A 19,604-nucleotide genomic window follows, 5' to 3' on the forward strand; every position below is an offset into this window, starting at 1 on the left:
GAGGGGATGAGAGGATTAAGGCTAGGAACATGAGATGAATGAGATGTGGACAAATCATAAATCAAGCGATATTTATTGGAAAATTTTCCACAGACCACACAAATGGGGCTAACCCTCCACATGCAAAATGGTGATGATGGAAAAGGTCCAATCGGGAACCCCTTGAACACTTCTGCCAGTAGTAACTCATCAACAAAAGCAGGGTGATTCTCCGCTGAGCTCAAATTATTATATTCGAATGACTCGGTTGGAAGAGTGATAAGGCCAGTGTGAAAGCCTGATGAAAAACCCTGCATCAAAAACTGTCTGAATGCTGGGGATGGGTGGTTTTCCAGGTAATCCCCTAGCAAGGAGATATTGACTTGGCATAGTCATGAAGCACTGAAAGGTTTGACAAGACAGGCGGACTTAGGGTGGGCTCTGAAACAATTAGAACAAACATACAGCAAACTGCATTGGTTGTAGTTGCACCCAGTGTAATTGTAATTATTACATAGCTGAGCTTTACCCAGATAATGGATAGGTCTACCCATTTTATCCACCTTGCCTGAACTACCAGAAGAACCACCGGCTGCCTGCTTGGAGGTCCCCATTTGACTAGAAGACTCACAATTTGGACACCAAGCTGTGGTATGTGCTGATGACTGGCAGTTGGCACATACAGGAGATTTATGGTTGGCGAAATGCCTACAAAACAGTTCCATATCGATATTGCCCCAACACGTCACCACCTGAAACTGAGCCCAAGTAGCCGCCACTTTTGCAGCAAAGGAACAATGATAGTCATAAAAAGTGAAACCACCGTACTTGTGTGCCAAATCCACCACCTTATGAAGGTATAGGTCAAACTTTTTCCTCTTACCCGGACTACTAGACCACTGACAGCACCACTGACACCTCTCCACAAGCAAATGACTTGTTCTCCATAACATCTTGGGCCGCTATTAGTAACGAGGGCAAATTGACATCCTTCCCTTCCAAAATATCCTTTTTAATATTGGCAGGGATGAAATGGGCCCGGGACACAGAAGGCAATACAGAAGTCAACAGTGAAGGTGCTGCCGAAGGTAAAGATAGGACATTACCTGTAGCCAGACTTGGAAGAGCAGGAGCTGGGGGCGCAGCTGACACCCCAGCACTGGCTGTCACTACAGCACTAACTGACTGAGCTTCAATCACCTCCATCCTATCCTGCAACTGCAGCATGGAGGTAGAGAGTGTATTTAACACCACATGTATCTGCGTTAAAGAGTTGTGCACCGAAACATGTTCCACACTGGTAGATGGCAGCGGTTGAGAAGGAGATGGAAACAACAACCTAAAGAGTTCTGCTTTCCTAGCCGTAGCTGGGAAAGAAATACCCTTCCGACGAAGCTCTGCAACAAGCCTAGGAACAGTCCAACTCCTTAATGAAGGTTGAGCTGCCATGCTCCAAACCGCTACGAGGGCTAGGTGGGATGAACGCAAACTCGTCGCTCTCCCACATGTGTGACATAATGATATATAAGGACAAATTAACTAAGACAATAAGAACGAAACAACCATACCACCAAGAACACCCCTACGTGCCTTACTAGGTACAAATGTGTATGAAATGGTGACAGACCAACAGCGCGTGAAATGAGATAAGTGGCCAATCCATCTTAAGGTGTAGGGATGAGCTTCAAGTTCGAATCGAACTCATGTTCGACTCGAACATCGGCTGTTCGCAAGTTCACCGAACAGCGAACAATTTGGGGTGTTCGTGGAAAATTCGAATATTGCGGAACACCCTTTAAAAGTCTATGGGAGAAATCAAAAGTGCTAATTTTAAAGGCTTATATGCATGGTATTGTCATAAAAAGTGTTTGGGGACCTGGGTTCTGCCCCAGGGGACATGGATCAATGCAAAAAAAGTTTTAAAAACTGCCGTTTTTTCGGGAGCAGTGATTTTAATAATGCTTAAAGTGAAACAATAAAAGTGTAATATCCCTTTAAATTTCGTACCTGGGGGGTGTCTATAGTATGCCTGTAAAGGGGCGCATGTTTCCTGTGTTTAGAACAGTCTGACAGCAAAATGACATTTCAAAGGAAAAAAAGTCATACTACTCGCGGCTATTAATGCATTGCGGTCCGACAATACACATAGAAGTTCATTGATAAAAACGGCATGGGAATTCCCCACAGGGGAATGACGTGGGGGTCCCCCTAAATTCCATACCAGGCCCTTCAGGTCTGGTATGGATATCAAGGGGAACCACGGCCAAAATTTAAAAAAAAATGACGTGGGGGTCCCCCTAAATTCCCTACCAGACCCTTATCCGAGCACGCAACCTGGCAGGCCGCAGGAAAAGGGGGGACAAGAGAGCGCCCCCCCTCCTGAACCTTACCAGGCCACATGCCCTCAACATTGGGAGCCCCCCAAAACACCTTGTCCCCATGTTGATGAGGACAAGGGCCTCATCCCCACAACCCTGGCCGGTGGTTGTGGGGGTCTGCGGGCGGGGGGCTTATCGGAATCTGGAAGCCCCCTTTAACAAGGGGACCCCCAGATTCCGGCCCTCCCCCCTGTGTGAAATGGTAAATGTGAAATTTTCACTAAAAAACTGTCAAAAATAATAAAAATGACAAGAGACAGTTTTTGACAATTCCTTTATTTAAATGCTTCTTCTTTCTTCCTTCATCTTCTTCTTCTTCTGGTTCTTCTGGTTCTTCCTCCGGTGTTCTCGTCCAGCATCTCCTCCGCGGCGTCTTCTTCCCTTCTTCTCCTCCGGCCGCTCCGCATCCATGGCATGGAGGGAGGCTCCCGCTCGTCTCTTCATCTTCTTCTCTTCTTCATCTTCTTCTCTTCTTGATCTTCTTCTCTTTTTGATCTTCTTCTCCGGGGCGCTCCGCATCCATGGTGGCATGGAGGGAGGCTCCTGCTGTGTGACGCTTCTCCTCTTCTGACGGTTCTTAAATAACGGGGGGCGGGGCCACTGACACACGGGACATGAAGGGACTTCCCTGTGGCATTCCCCGTGACGTCACAGGGAAGTCCCATCAAGTCACCGTGCTTAAGAGGGGGCGGGGTCACCGGGTGGCCCCCCCCGTTATTTAAGAACCGTCAGAAGAGAAGCGTCACACAGCGGGAGCCTCCCTCCATGCCACCATGGATGCGAAGCGGCCCAGAGAAGAAGATGAAGAAGAGAAGAAGTTGAAGAGAAGAGCGGGAGCCTCCCTCCATGCCATGGATGCGGAGCGGCCCGAGGAGAAGAAGGGAAGAAGACGCCGTGGAGGAGATGCTCGACGAGAACACCGAAGGAAGAACCAGAAGAACCAGAAGAAGAAGAAGATGAAGGAAGAAAGAAGAAGCATTTAAATAAAGGAATTGTCAAAAACTGTCTCTTGTCATTTTTAACATTTTTGACAGTTTTTTAGTGAAATGGTCGGGGTACTTTTGTACCCCCTTACCATTTCACACAGGGGGGGTGGGATCTGGGGATCCCCTTGTTAAAGGGGGCTTCCAGATTCCGATAAGCCCCCCACCCGCAGACCCCCACAACCACCGGCCAGGGTTGTGGGGATGAGGCCCCTGTCCTCATCAACATGGGGACAAAGTGTTTTGGGGGCTACCCCAAAGCACCCTCCCAATGTTGAGGGCATGTGGCCTGGTACGGTTATAGACACCCCCAGGTACGAAATTTAAAGGGATATTACACTTTTATTGTTTCACTTTAAGCATTATTAAAATCATTGCTCCTGAAAAAACGTCCGTTTTTAAAACTTTTTTTTGCATTGATCCATGTCCCCTGGGGCAGGACCCAGGTCCCCAAACACTTTTTATGACAATAACTTGCATATAAACCTTTAAAATTAGCACTTTTGATTATTCATGTTCATGTCCCATTAGACTTTAACGGTGTTTGCGTGTTCGAACGAACTTTTTCCTGTTCGCATGTTCTGGTGCGAACCGAACAGGGGGGGTGTTTGGCTCATCCCTATTAAGGTGTATGGAATGAGTGAGCCCGAGAAACCTGCAGCGCAAATACAGGCAATTAACAACAAACTCTCAGGGCTATGATACCCACAGACCATGGTGGGTAGATATGAATGAAATGGGTGATGGTGCAACGTATGACGTATGATGTACAGGCGAGAATATTGTGGTCCAATCAATCACTTAAAAGCATAACCTCAGCCTGTACGGATCTGTAGACGTGACAGACCCTGAAATGTAACTAAATCCGACTGAAACCCGTGAAAGAAGAGCATACACATGCACCTTGCTGATTTGTGTAAAACATAGAAATAATATCACAAGTACCCGCAGTGAAGCAACCAGACATAAAACCATGAACAGAAATGAATATGAGTAAAAATACTGAAATGACAAACAGTGCCGTACTCAATGACGGAGACAATGAACGCCCATGTGTGCATGGCTGCAACCAACCCATGATAGTCAACGAGGCACAGAGCCGGATGGTGACTGGCCAGCCCCCCCGAACATCAGCCCGTGGCCTGCCAAGCCAGAACAGAAATGAAACCCTTGTGAAATGAAAGAATGAGAGATAATATGACAAATGAATGACCGACAATGTGACATACAATTGACATACAATTGATATATAAATGACATACAAATTACATACAAATGACAGATCGCATGACAGATTGTTCGCAAGATAGATCTATGACAGATCGCAAGATCGATCACAGATCAGTCCCTTGCCCACCATGAATTGCACATGTCATTGCGGACAACCATGATGACAGATGCAAGTCCCAGCAGGACCCCCTGAGATGCTGCATCCCCCCAGCAGACGGCCTGCCACCCCCCACTTAAGCCCGTGATATGCCTAAGAGAGACAAAATAGAGGGTTCAGTGTCTTATATAAAGAATATGTTTATGATATCAAAATTCTACCATATGAAACACTTGTATGTTACTTGCATTAGTTAATGCTATAACATACACATAATTTGTAGAATGTACTACCTCAGTGTTGAGCCCCAAACAAACATAGTGGCTCTCGCACAACAGTCCCCCCCAGCTAAACACCGCTCCCCCGGCCATTGCATGACGATGTGTCCACGAGCTTCCCACAGTAGCCTGTAGTACTGCGATGTGCCCCCCCAAACGACACCTGGACCACTAGGCGAGTGGGTGTAGAGAGGCATCCCGACAGGCGATTCTTCCTGCTGCATGAAAACGAAAGTGATGTCAGGTCACACCGGAAATGCCGGTCGTAGGCTGTTACCATCAATCCAGGAAGACGAGCCAACAAGGGACCTGCAAGAGGAGGAGGGATATATATCCACCAGACTCCTCCCACAAATCCAGGAGGCCAGCCTTCTAACTAACGCACACAGAACTATATGGTGTTAAACTGGCAGTAACGCACACAGAAGTAAATGGCGTTAAACTGGCAGTAACGCACAAAACTATATGGCGTTAAACTGGCATTATGCACACAGAACTATATGGTGTTAAACTGGCAGTAATGCACACAAAACTATATGGCGTTAAACTGGCAGTAACACAATCAAATAGACGGTGTCTGAACTGTCCCTAGCTATACACTATTGTAAAGATTACTGACATGGTCTTGCTACACTACACTGAAACTATCTGAGCTATCCCTACTCTACACTAATGTATATATGAATGACACAGTCTCACTACAGTGAAACTATTTGATCTCTCCCTACTCTAGCTGCACACTATGCAAAGCTAAATGATGGTCCTCCTACACTAACTAACTAATAGCACTGAACAGAGTCCTGTTCTATCTCTCTCCACGCCAAAATCACAATGAAAATGGCTGCCATTGAATGAATACTTTTATACTGTGGGGTGGGAATGAGCCATGATTGGATAAAGTTGTGATGACAGTGTCCAATCATGACTCTGACAGTGATCTGTGCCCTGATTGGCTGAAGCTTTCATTGCTTCAGCCAATAAGGGCATGCAATGCACTGTTCAGCGCCGCAATGCATTGTGGTTGGTTCAGGGGACTGAACAAACGGGCGAACGACTTGTTTGTTCGGTTGTTCGTCGAACGTCCGAACAGCTGATGTTTGGCCCGAACTTATGCTCGGGCCGAACCGTTCGCCCATTCCTAATGCAGACGTGGTTGCAGTTTTTCTAAAAGAAGATCAAAGGAGGAAAACAAATCGCTCATAGGGCCTCTTCAGCATCATGGAATGTGACCAATAGGTGCAACGTTTTTGCTCCAATGTTCTCCTCCTCAGGTTCTCCACTCTCCTCACATAATCCTTGATGACAAAAAAATGTCATGTCATCCCAATATCGGGGAGAAAACATTGCTGAAAACACACAGACACAGGTATGCACAGGACAAAAAATGTCTGCACACTGTGTCAGTGACTGGGACCACAAAGCAGCATGAGAAACACAAGGGAAGAGCAGTGACTCTTGGGAGATTATATGAGTCATGTAAAAAGAGGATGTAAAACGGATTAAAAACTGAAAAAAAATAATAGGAAAATGATAAAAAATGATAAAAAAATGTCCATGGACAAAAACGGATGTTCGCGGATGAAAAACGGATGTCCGCGGATGTAAAACAAATGTCCGCGGATGTAAAACGAATGTCCATGGACATGAAAACGAATGTCAAAATTGACATCTGCATCCATTTTTGATCCTTGTTTTCCCCAAAACAAAAGTGACTGAATTTAACTGAATGGAACAAAAAAAGGAAGCCCGTGTGAAAGAGGCCTTTGAACACTAAATTACTCTGAAAGAAGTGGGTTAACATGGCACCATGTTTTTTTTTAACGTAATTTACATTTAGAATGAAGATGATTACTTAAGAGTAAAAATGAAATTAGGCTTATGAAAACTGTGATGGTGCTTGAATTTTTATTATCATACACATTTTTTATGTATATATAACAGTTAAGAACAAGCTTTTAGTAAGTTATTTTTAAAATCAGCTGGGCTCTTTTATGAATAATTAGCTATGTAAATAAACAACAAGGACTAATCCAGTTAGGAAGAAACAAACTAAATATGCTGCATCGGTATAATTCAAGGTTATTTCACATATCTAATAAGCTTTTTGCATACCATACCATAATGATCACATTCCAGAACAACAGATGGAAAGCTCATTGTGTCTGCAATTAACACAAATGCACATGTATTGCATCACATTTTCATGGCTATATTATGTACATTATATTGAGTCATAACAGCTAAATATATGGAAATATTAGGCTTCAAAGTGTAATAAAAAACATTGCTTCTGATGTACCACATCAAATACTAAAAATCATATTTAGTAATGCATTGAGCAGATTTCTACTGAAAAGGAATCTAAGTAGATTAGTGTCTACACAAACCAGTTTTAAGCATTTGTATTGTTAAATTGATTTTAGGAATTTTATGCAATGCACTTTAATGCCTGGGGCAGGGGACATTTGCTCCATGGGCCAATACTAATGAGATACACTATATTACCAAAAGTATTGGGACGCGTGCCTTTACATGCACATGAACTTTACTTGCATCCCAATCTTAGTTCTTAGTCTGTATGGTTTAATATTAAGTTGGCCCACCCTTTGCAGTTATAACAGCCTCAAATCTTCTGGGAAGGTTGTCCACAAAGTTTGTATCTATGGGAATGTTTGACCATTCTTCCAGAGCGCATTTGTGAGGTCAAGCACCGATGTGAACGAGAAGGCCTGGCTCTCGGTCTCCACTCTAATTCATCCCAAAAGGTGTTCTATCGGGTTGAAGACAGGACTCTGCGCAGGCCAGTCAAGTTCCTCCACCCCAAACTTGCTCATCCATGTCTTTATGGACCTTGCTTTATGCACTGGTCCAAATCATTTGGTGGAGAGGGTATTATCTTGTGCGGTTTTTCAGGGGTTGGACTTGGCACCTTAGTTCCATTAAAGGGAACTATTAAGGCAACAGCATACCAAGATATTTTGGACACATTCATGCTCCCAACCTTGTGGGAACAGCTTGGGGATGGCCTCTTTCTGTTCCAACATGAATGCGCACCAGTGCACAAACAAGGTCCATAAAGACATGGATGAGCGAGTTTTGGGTGGGGAACTTGACTGGCCTGCACAGAGTCCTGACCCCAACCCAATAGAACACCTTTGGGATGAATTAGAGTGGAGACTGCAAGCCAGGCCTTCTTGTCCAACATCAGTGCCTAACCTCACCAATGGGCTTCTGGTAGAATGATTAAACATTGCCATAGACACACTCCTAAACCTTGTGGACATCCTTCCCAGAAGAGTTGAAGCTGTTATAACTGCAAAGGGTGGGCCAACTCAATATTGAACCCTGAGGACTAAGACTGGGATGCCATTAAAGCTCATGTGCGTGTGAAGGTAGGCCGTCCCAATACTTTTGGTAATATATTGCATGTTGGGTTGACAGATCTGATTAGAGATATTTTTTTTAGAGTGGGACTCTAGTCAGTGACACGGCTGTGTATTGTATAGCTACCTGCTCCCTGTTTACCCTTATAATCACAGTGTCTGGCAGAGGGAGGTCTTTCAGCACCAACTGAGATGTCAAGTTAATAAATGCAAAGGGCTACAAGTTAAGCTGATGCTAGAAGATGTGAAGATGTGTGAAATTAACCACTTGACCTCCGGAAGATTTACTCCCCTTCATGATCAGGCCATTTTTTCGATATGGCACTGAGTTACTTTAACTGACAATTGCGTTGTGCGACAATGTACCCAAATAAAATGAATGTTCTTTTTTTCCCACAAATAGAGCTTTATTTTAATGGTATTCGATCACCTCTGCATTTTTTATTGTTTGTGCTATAAAAAAAAAGTCAATAAAAAAAAAAAAAACACAATATTTTGTACTTTCTGTTATAAAACATATCCAATAAAAAAAATCAAATTTCTTCATAAATTTAGGCCAATGTGTATTCTGCTACATATTTTTGGTAAAAAAATCCCAATAAGCGTATATTGATTGGTTTGTGCAAAAGTTATAGCATCTACAAACTATGGTAATTTTGTTTGCTAGTAATGGTGGTGATTAGTGACTTATAGCAGGACTGCGATATTGCAGCCTACATTCTGACACTAGCTGACACTTTTGACACTTTTAGGGGGCCAGTGAAACTAATAAAGTGATCAGTGCTAAAAAATATGCACTGTCACTTTACTAATGGCATTGGCCGGGAAGGGGTTAACATTAGGGGTGATCAAAGGGTTAACTGTGTGCCTAACCAGGTTTTTACTACATGGTGGGAGGTGCTTTTACTAGGGGAAGAGATACAATTTATCCCCTGCTTTGCAGGGACACAAATTTAATCTTTCCCTTGTTTACACAGGCAGACCGTCGTTCTGCCTCTCTGCTTGATGATCGGCGGGTGTCGGTGAACTTTGAGTCCACCGCTGGACTGCAGCTGTGTGTGATCACAGTGGAAGCGAGCCACTGGCAGCGTGCATGCACGCTCCCTACCTGGAATAGCCGGATCATTTATATATACATGATCTGGAGCAGAGGTACCGCCATGTAGCAGTAAAATTGCTATAGGGTGGACCATAAGTGGTTAAAGGATAAATTCACCTTTGTAAATAAATACACATTTCTTTGCGGGTAAAAAAAATGTGCATTTTTTTTTACTAGGAGCCTGCAAAGCATTGCACCTGCAGTTACACAATTACAGGAAGAAACAATGAACTACCTAGAGTGCTCAACAGCGCCCTGGTAGTTCATTGAGAATGCTAAAGGATGTCTGTTAGTTATTATTTTAGGTCTATCATTCACAGAACTCTGAATGAATGACACAACTGGGTGGGCAGAGAAGATCCCTTACTCGCTGTCACTAGAGGCCACAGGTTGAGGAGAGGCTGCAGCAGTGGGAACATGTTACTTATGGGTTAAAAATGGGTGGAACATGTAACATGTTCTCAAAGGTGAAATTATCCTTTAAATTGTGTCATTTAGTAATATCCACCTTTGCCCACCAATCACTGCAGCACTATGGCACACTTTGTGGGAGATTTACTAAAACTAGTGCCCACAGAATCTGGAACAGATTTGCACAGTAACCAATCAGCTTCTAACTTCAGCTTGTTCAATTAAGCTTTGACAATAAGCCCCGGTTCACACTGTTGTGACATATGCTCCGACTTTTGGAACACATGTCGCATGACGTGTACAAATCAATGGTTCCCTATGAGAGCCATCTTAACTGGTCTGACACAAGTCGGTCCGACTTTAGAAAAGGTTCCTGCGCTACTTTGGTCTGACATTTTCAGCTCATTCAAAATCACTGACGTGAGATCAAAGTCGGATCCTCACCCTAACCATCCGACATGTGACATGGTGATTACAGCGGCAGGCAAAGGAATTTATGTCACACTGGGATTGTTTTGATTGGTCAAAGGACAAGCCGGATTATCTTAAAGTCAGAGCAAAATTGTATCCTGTTCAAGTCGAATCGAAGTAGGACAGAAGTAGACATGTGCACACTGAAATATTTTGTTTCGGAATTTCGTTTTCGTCCGAAAAATAAATTTATTTAGTTACTCCCAAAATTCATTTTTATTTATTTTGTTTTTCATTAAAGATTGCAATTGTCCGAAAATCCAAATTAATTAAGGTTGAATCTGTCATTGAAGGCTTATGGTGTCTGTCGAATGTTCAAAGAAGATTCGACAGAGCAGCTAAACTGTACGACGCCGTATAGTTTAGCTGCTCCGCCGAATCTTCTTAGAACCTTCAACAGACACCATAAGCCAAAGATTCGACGTTTGTATGTTTTTCGCTGCTTTGTCGAATCTTCGTCGTTCATGTTGAATGTATATAGTTCAAACAGAAAATGGACTGGTGATAGTGATCACTGATCAGACAGGTAACAAGATAGGGTATATAGAATCTATATAGAATTTCAATCTATAATATAGAATCTATAATAATAAATGCCCCCCCCCCCACAACACGGGTAGCCTCTGAGGCTATCACAACACTAGCAACACTAGTATCACTATCAAGTTCACAACACTAAAACAATAGCAGCAGATTATTATGAAGAAGTTAAGTTGAACTGTAGCTTGCTTCACTATTGTTCTGCTGCTGTGCTTATGCTTAATTGCTAAATAATTCAGGTTCTCTGACAAACGGACCAGCTAAGATTTACTGTCTTCTGAAATGATTCAGTGTGTGTGTCTCTCTAGCAAATCATAAGTGAAAGTAAGTTGGCTGTACGTGTGTACTTAGTTCTAGCTATTTTACTGCTCCTCCTCTTTGGTTACAATCAGCCAATAACATTCATCATCATCATTATTTTTATTTTACTTCCCCCACCCAATCCCAGCAGTGATCTTTTCTCTCCTATGTCAAATCTTTTCTCTCTATGTCGAATCTTTTCCCTCTATGTCGAATCTTTTCTCTCTATGTAGAATAATCTTGGACTAATAGAGTTAAGGTTAGGCACATTCGACCACAGGTTTGATGGACACAGATTGTTATTGTCAGCATCATGTCGAATTTCCTATCTATATCGAACTGTTGTCGCAACGAAAATGAAAAAAAAAGCATTTGTTTATGTCGGATTTTTCGTTTTTCGGATTCTGCACTTTTGTTATCGTTTGTTAAAACGATAACGAAAATACCTGAAATTAGGATGAAAATGCATTCAGATGAAAACGAATGCACATGTCTAGACAGAAGTAGGACCGTTGTCGCAGGGCAAAGTAGGATGACAGTTGTACAACAGTCATGTCATACAAGTGTGAACCCTGGCCTAAAACTTAGAAGCTGACTGGTTACTATGCACAGCTGCACCAGATTCTGTGTGCACCAGTTTTAGTAAATCACCCCTTTCGTGTGTTGCACTTTTTTTTAGCTAAGAGTAATTTGTCCCAACCATCGAAAAGCCTAATTGGTCTTGTTTGCCAGCAAGGATTCCCAGCCCCAGCGGCAGCCCATTCATTAGGGGTGCACGGACGCTGCCCCCCCATCCATGCGTCCGACCCCTGTTCTACATACAGGGTGCTGAACACATGGATTCCAATAGCAGGGGTGTGTTTTTTTGAAGGATGTGATTAGAGCCAGAGGCTTTAATCAGCTTCAAAAAAGGGTAGGCTTGGGGCATAGAGCACTGCACCCCGATCCCACCCAGTTGTGTGACAATAGGGAATTAATATTTGCTATTGCCACGCTGATCCTCCTCCAGACTAATCAGGGAGCAGATCTTGAGACCCGTCACCCAATTGGCTGAAAGGACAGGCGATCCTATTGGATGCCTAGGAGAAAGAGGGAGGAACTGCATGGCGGAAGCCGTCATGATGCAGAAGAGGAGGAGAGGACACAGGAGCCACTGCCCGCTGCCTGTAGGAGCCCACAACCCTCCCGCTGCCCACCTCCCATACGAGCCTGCATCCCGCCTGGTGCCCATAGGAGCCCGCAGCCCGCCTGTAGGAGCCCACAACCCGACCGCTGCCCGCCGACCATAGAAGCCACAACCCACCAGGCTGCAACCTAGCTGGGGTAAGTGGTGGGGGGTGCTGCCAACCAACCACCTGGGGGAGTGGTTGTTTGCTGCCCTCCCCCCCAACAAAAACACCAGTCGACATTGCCCAGTCCTCCTCTGAACAGGGGTTCTAAAGAAAGGTTACAAGCACACAAAGATCAATCAAGAATGTATAGATGAAAAATCAAAACAAAAAAAGGCATGAGGTTCCCCCCCTGTCCATACTAGGCCCTTCAGGTCTGGTATGGATTTTAAGGGAAACTCCACACCAAAATGTAAAAAAAATATTGGCGTGGGGTCCCCCCGAAATCCATACCAGACCCTTATCCGAGCATGCAGCCTGGAGGTCAGGATAGGCCGTCCGCTCATCCCCCCTCCTGAACCATACCAGGCCACATGCCTTCAACATGGGGGGGTGGGTGCTTTGGGGCAGGGGACTCTGTGCCCCCCACCCCAAAGCACCTTGTCCCGATGTTGATGGAGACAAGGGCCTCTTCCCGACAACCCTGAGCTGTGGTTGTTGGGGTCTGTGGGCGGGGGGGAAGCCCCCTTAACAAGGGGGCCTCAGATCCCGGCCTCCCCCTATGTGAATGGGTATCGGGTACATTGTACTCCTACTTATTCACCAAAAAAAGTGTCAAAAAGTAAACACCACAACAGACAGTTTTTGACTAGGGATGGGCTGAACGACCCCCTGTTCGGTTTGCACCAGAACTTTTGAACATCGGTAAAGTTCAGGACAGAATAACGAACCCCATTGAAGTCAATAGGACCCAAACGTGAAAAATCAAAAGTGCCCATTTTTAAAGCTTATATGCAAGTAATTGGGCATACAATGGTTATGGGGGTCCGGGTACTGCCCTGGGGGATGTGTATCAATGAAAATAAAGTTTTTAAAAAACTTCATTTTAAATAAGCAGTGATTTATTGATGCTTAAAGGGGTTGTAAAGGTTCATGTTTTCTCACCTTAATGCATAGGATGCAAAAAACACCTGGCAGTGACCGGCCCCCAGCCCACCAGGGACGCGTCGTCTCTCAGCTAGAGGGTTCTCGGCTGTCAATTGGATAGATTGATAGCAGCGCAGCCACTGGCTCCCGCTGCTGTCAATCAAATCCACTGATGCCGCTGCCGGGGGGTGGGCCAAGTCCTGCATTTAGCATCTATGGATGCTGAATGCTGGACTCAGGAGCACACCCGCAAGGTAACCCCTAGGGAGAGCGCTTCTCCCATGGGGTTATCTAATGCAGGGAGGAGCCGAGAGAGCCACAGAGGGACCGCAGAAGAGTAGGTTTGGGGCCACTCTGTGCACAGTGGAGGTAAGTATGACATGTTTGTTATTTTTTTTTAAAAAAGGAACCTTTAGTATCACTTTAAAGTAAAAGTATAAAAATGAAAAATTCCTTTAAATATAGTGCCTGGGGGGTTCCCTTAGTCCACCTGTGAAGTGGCACATCTGTACTGTGTATAGAAGCTGCTGTAGCAATAACTGCATTTATAAAGCCCCAAAAAATTAAAATTTCTCTGCAAGCTCTTTATTTTGTAAGCAATGGCTTGGGGAGCCAGTCAGTATGATGAGGCCACAATGTAGAGCACGGGGAACAAGATTCGAGATTTTTTGGGATAAATTCTGGTGTCTCTATGTGGTGGAGATTTGTCTATAATCAATCTACATTATGCTAACACGCGCCCTTTCAGTCTAATGGTATAATGCATGTTACTTAACCCATGTCTCCCGCATTTCCCCAGTAAACAGACATGACCATGCTTACATCCTTATCTCAGCACGACTGACTGCCGAGCAGTGCACTGGTTCTTTTATTCAAAGACAACAAAAGAAATCACAAACAGCAAGTCCTGGCTCCAACAGCCAATCGCTTCCTCCATGGGAAATGACAATACAGGATGTGACAACACAGGATGTGACAACACAGGATGTGAATGTCAACACAGAATATGAGTTTATACAACAACCAATGACTACTGTTCCTGTTGATGGGAACTCATCTGCAGGTGTATGTCGTGGCACCTCAAATATGTTGATCAGGCATACAGGGGTGACACGAGCGCACATCCACTAAACCGATAATGTGTTTGGAGAGCGAACACATCCCCCCAGACGAACGTCTGTGCATCGTACAGGGGCTCTTTCGCCAGCAGACATATCCTCACTCCGCAAACACCTCTCTCCAACCTCAGGACGTTTTCCACTACCTAATGGATCTCAACCAGCATCAGTCTGCCTCAGTCTGCTCTTTAGAGCGGGTTGCGGGAGAACTAACACTGGCAGACACTATGACAATACATATTAAAATATATCTTCATAAAATGTCCACAACACTCTACCACAGACTTTGGATTTCTACTTCTGTAATGGGTACGGAAAAATTGTTCTTTGGGTGTTGGTGGTGCCTTCACACCGTAACCCTATAGAGGTACTCTTGATGAAAGCAAGAATTGGCCTTACTGTAAAAAATTTTAATGATATGCCCCTGCCAAACACGTGCGAAAACCCTATTGAGGTACACTTGATGAAAGCAATAATAGATCTTGCTGTCACAAATTGCAATGAAATGCGCCTGTCAAACAGTTGCAGAGAAATTGGTCTTTGGGTGTTAATTGTGCCCATGTAACCTACACCAAAAACATTCTTCCAAATGAAATCAACACCCACAACACTAGGCAGCCTAGAAGTCCTGCAGAGATTCCACATCCCAAAAACACTTAATTGCTACATCGACATCAGAGGCTTCATCGTTGTTGGTAACCCAGGACTGATTAATTTTGAGACGGCCCACAGAGTCTGTGGACAGATGTGTTTTATGATTAGTAACAAAACCTCCATGAGCACTGAATGCCCATTCAGAAAGCACGCTGGATGCAGGGCAGCCCAGCAGCTCAATAGCATACTGGGCAAGTTCTGGCCAGTGATATGGATGTAAATTAAGTGATAATGACCGTGTAGTCAAAACGCGTTGGTTGGACCTCCCTTCACACATCGCTGCTGTACCTGCATTTATTTATATAGTGTTTAATTTTATACTATAATAAATATTTTCTTTTAAAACGGTATCATGCTATGCCCTTTTACTCTTTACTGCATTACGTAAGTCATGTGACACCTGGCCTCTGATCCCACTTGAAGTATTGGTGTTCATTTCATATTGTCCATTGATGTTCTGACTTTTGAAGTCGGCTGCTGCGGATCCAGGATTAGTCACATCTATTGGGTCTACGGAATTTAATAAGCCTATGTGACTTGGGCGGTATATGCCTTTCCAAGTCATTTTGATCTGGTAAGCCTTCTCCTATCTACGGTGGTGGTTTTTCTGGCTATCCTCTCTTCCTATGGTTCTTTCTGAAGAGGCACATCTACAATTGGACTTTCTTACGTTTATTTGCTGTGGCACATTTATTTTTGGACTCCTTTTAGTTGTGCACTTTAGGATTGTTCATTTATGCACTGAGGTGTAATCATTACAATATTTATATGTGGTTAATTTTCTATAATTGTTTAAATTTTTTTTTTAACAGAAGATTTTTTATTAAACAAATCAGCATTACAAAACAAAAGAAATTTAGTACAATCATTGTGGTGGTAATAATGATATTAAGATCTATCTTCTATCAACTGTTCCAGATGTGTACATGTCAGAAATTTCACTTAACAATACTCCTACGGCATAACATTCTTATAAACCCTTAGACAATATAAAGTAGGTAACCGATATTCAATCAAGCCTGATGGGGCGGCGGGGGGGGGGGGGGGAGGGGGGGAGAGGGGAGGGGGAAGGGATGGGAAGGAGGGGGATGAAGGGGGATGGGCATAAGAAGAATAGACCTGGAATGTAGGATGTCCTCTACTGTATTTCATGTCCTAGTTATGGGGTAGGGGGTTCAGGGTCTCCAGAAGCGTCCACCCAGGAGGACCAAATTTTATCGAATTTCCCCGGGCATTGTCTACTTTCATACGTCAGTCTATATAAGGGGAGTACCATATTCACCGACCTTCTCCACGAGGCGAGGGTAGGAGGCTCTGCCAATTTCCATCTCAGTAAAATTTCTCGCCTAGCGTAGTACAATGTGAAGGTTAGACACAGTTTACTATACCTATCACCCTCAACATCCTCCAGATGACTAAGTAACAGTATTTGGGGATCCACCGGTAAGTTTGCACCCGTGACTTTGCTCAGTGTGGAGGCAACTGCCAACCAAAAGGGTCAGATTTTGGGACAAGACCAGACCATGTGCCAGAACGTGCCCACCTCCTGCCTGCATCTCGGACAGTTAGGATCTCTGTCATGGTAAATGCGCGCCAGTCTGTGCGGGGTGAAAAACGCTCTATGTAGGAACTTAAATTGTATGAACCTGTCTTTTGCAGCAATCATGGAGGGAATGTAGGAAATTAGACACTCCTTCCATTCCTCCTCGTCCAAAGAGGGAATATCAACCCTCCACTTTTCCCAGATTTTAGTTAATTTGGCATCATACTTCACTGTGAGCTATAGATATAGAGTTGAGAGAGGCTTCTCCATCACACTGGAAGTCAGGAGCCATTCAATGGAATCTGGTTCCAGAATGAGGGGGGCTGAGAACTGGGCTTCAAAGGCATGTTTCAACTGCCAGTATCTGAATTGGAAGGAGGGTGGGATAACGAAGGATTGCCTCAGGGCTTGGAAAGTCATAAGCCTACCATCCTTAACCACATGTTTTAATGTGAGGATTCCCTTCTTTGCCCAGAGAGAGGGGTCCGGTATACTGTAAAAGTGGGGGAGCATAGGGTTACCCTATAGGGGCATGTGAGGTGAAATGTGATTGGGCTTCCGGTATATTTTTCTAGCCTCCTGCCAGACCTTGCAGTGGTCCGCATCAGAGTCGTCATGGATGAATTGGCCCTGAGACCGCGAAATGGGAGATTGCTCAGGGCAGCAAAGGAGCACAGAATAGCCGCCTCTAGAGTGACCGCTGGGTTCTGTGTGGGCTGGGAGAACCACCACCGAATCATGACCAGAACAGCTGCCCAGTAGTAGATTTGAAAATTCGGCACCGCCCCCCCCCCCCCCGAAAGTGGGAGGTATAGGATCTGCTTGGCCACCCTGGGTGGCCTCCCAGCCCAGACAAATTGTATCAGCAGACTCTCCAGCCTGCGGAAGAACGTCCTAGGGATGTGTATGGGTGTGTTACGGAAGAAGTAGAGATACTTGGGAAGGTAAATCATTTTTAGTAAGTTGACTCTGCCAACAGGGGTCAGTGGAAGGGAACGCCAAGCAGCACACCTAGCCGTAAGCTGCGTCATGAGTGGTCGGAGATTGTTGTCCATGTAGTCCTGGACCTTAGTGCTAATTTTAATCCCCAAGTATTTGAAATCTTCTACCCATTTGAGCTGCGGGTGTGGTACCTTAGGGGTCGAGGGGTGGAGCGGGAAGAGAACCGACTTGTCCCAATTAATACGAATCCCTGAATAGCCACCAAATTGGTTAATTAGATCCAGGGCAGTCTGCAATGAGGACGAGGCGTCCGCTAAATAGAGCAGAGCATCGTCCGCGTACAGCGATAGCTTTTCCTCAATTGGACCTACTTGAAGTCCCCTCACCTCAGGGTGAGCCCTCAGCGAAACAGCCAGAGGCTCCTTTGCCAAAGCAAATAGGCCCGGGGAGAGGGGGCATCCCTGTTGCGTGCCGCAAAACAGTTGGAACTTCCCCAATAGGCATCCGTTGGTACGTATTCTAGCTGAGGGGCCATGGTATAACATGCGGAGCCATTTCATAAAACCCGGGCCAAACCCGAATCGCGACAGCACTTCCCATAGGTAGCCCCACTCGATGGAGTCGAAAGCCTTCTACGCGTCGAGTGAGGCCACCGTTCCTTTGGTCACCTCATCTGCCCTGTCTATATGAGTGTGAAGGCGTCTGATATTAATGTCAGTTCCCTTCCCGGGCATGAAGCCTGTTTGATCCCTGTGGATGAGGGCAGTAATGACCAAGTTAAGCCTATTAGCCAATACCTTTGCCAGTACCTTTGCATCCACGTTCAGAAGGGATATAGGATGATAGGAGGCGCATAACGTGGGGTCCTTCCCTGGCTTAGGGATCAACACTATGATCGCTTCACTCATTGTGTCCTGGAGTTTTTCGAGAGGCGGCGATGCAGAGAAAAGGCACTGAAGTTTATCAACTAGTTCTATAGCATATTGTTTATAAAACTCCACAGGGATGCCGTCAGGCCCCGGTGTTTTCCTTGTCTGCATCGATTTAAGCGCCCAGAGTATCTCCAAGGACGTGATTGGTGCGTCGAGCTTGTCACGATACATTACTGTAAGGGTTGGAACATCAATGTCATCTAAATATGCTACCAGATCCTCCTTTCTGTAGTCTACCCTGGACCTGTAGAGAGATTCATAGAATTGCGCAAAACAGCCATTGATCCCTTCCGGTGTATGGATCTACTGTCCCGAGGAGTCCCTAATATGTGAGATGCTCATCCCTCCCGCCTGTTCCCTGGAAAGCCAGGCCAACAAACGGCCTGACCTCTCTCCCTGCTCAAAAATCCGTTGGGATTGAGCCAGCATTTTCTTCTGGGTGAGAGAGGTACGGAGACGAATCACCTCCTTCATCAGAAGTTGTAGCTGCGAGTAGTGCACAGGGTCCCGAGTGCGAACAAAAAGAGCCTCCGCACTACTGGCCTCTCCCTCAGCCTTAACCAAGTCTGCCCTGCGCTCCCGACGGACTCTGGCAATGATGGTCTGGTAATGTCTCCTCGTCGTGGCCTTAAAGGCATCCCACACAACTGTGGGGTCAGCTGAGCCCACATTTACGGCCCAGAAGTCAAGCAGTTCCATTCTAAATTGGGAGTCTACTGCAGTGTCTGAAATCCAAAATCTGGAAAGCCTCCATATCCTTTCTACTGTGCCCAGGGAAAGGTCTAAGGACAACAACAAGGGTGCGTGGTCGGAGATTCCCCTAGGGAGTATTTGAATGCCCGTGACCCGTGGGAGGACCGGGCTCCCTGCGAAGACCAAGTCTATGCAGGAAAACATTCTGTGGGAGGCCGAGTGGCATGTGTATGCCCTGGTCTGGGGGTGACGCCACCTTCAGACATCCATCAAGCCATAGATGTCCGCCCACTCAGCCAACCCAGGGCAATGATGTCC

Source organism: Aquarana catesbeiana, linkage group LG07 (assembly GCF_042186555.1).
Source record: "Aquarana catesbeiana isolate 2022-GZ linkage group LG07, ASM4218655v1, whole genome shotgun sequence".
Taxonomy (NCBI): domain Eukaryota; kingdom Metazoa; phylum Chordata; class Amphibia; order Anura; family Ranidae; genus Aquarana; species Aquarana catesbeiana.